The sequence below is a fragment of the Carlito syrichta genome, unplaced genomic scaffold (genome assembly GCF_000164805.1).
Source record: "Carlito syrichta isolate Samal-C Ts95f unplaced genomic scaffold, Tarsius_syrichta-2.0.1 Scaffold235953, whole genome shotgun sequence".
NCBI lineage: Eukaryota > Metazoa > Chordata > Mammalia > Primates > Tarsiidae > Carlito > Carlito syrichta.
Window position 1 is genome coordinate 1 of NW_007180049.1, and position 717 is coordinate 717.

Here is a 717-nt window from a genome sequence, read left to right on the forward strand (position 1 = left end):
TGTCAAGAATCTTCTGTTTGTCCTCATCATTGATCTTGCCTAGAAGTTTCTCATCTTCAACAGTTGCCTTCATGTTAAAGGCATAGGATTTCAAGTGAATTCTTGGATGACACTTTGTCCCTCTGCTTCTCATCTTCAGCTTTGTACTATTCAGCCTCCTGGACCATACGCTCAATGTCTTCCTTGCTCAAACGACCCTTGTCATTAGTGATAGTGATTTTATTCTCTTTTCCTGTACTCTTATCCACGGCAGAGACGTTGAGAATGCCATTGGCATCAATATCAAAAGTGACTTCAATTTGAGGAACACCACGGGGTGCAGGGGGTATGCCTGTGAGTTCAAACTTCCCAAGCAGATTGTTATCCTTGGTCATGGCACGCTCACCCTCATAAACCTGAATAAGCACACCAGGCTGGTTGTCAGAGTAGGTAGTGAAAGTCTGTGTCTGCTTGGTAGGAATGGTAGTATTGCGCTTAATGAGGACAGTCATGACTCCACCAGCAGTTTCAATGCCAAGGGAAAGAGGAGTGACATCCAACAGCAGCAAATCTTGCACATTTTCAGATTTGTCTCCAGATAAGATGGCTGCCTGGACAGCTGCACCATAAGCAACAGCCTCATCAGAATTGATGCTCTTATTCAGTTCTTTTCCATTGAAGAAGTCTTGTAGAAGCTTCTGGATCTTGGGGATACGAGTAGAACCACCAACCAGGACA

General features: G+C 44.4%; 1 pseudogene across 1 annotated transcript; it reads right to left on the bottom strand.

Moving 5' to 3' along the window:
* Positions 1 to 7: 7 nt before the first annotated feature.
* On the bottom strand, positions 8 to 711 carry LOC103253524 (annotated as a pseudogene). Its single transcript, XR_503882.2, has one exon. The product of XR_503882.2 is annotated as a heat shock cognate 71 kDa protein pseudogene (transcript).
* Between the last annotated feature and the right edge of the window lie 6 nt (positions 712 to 717).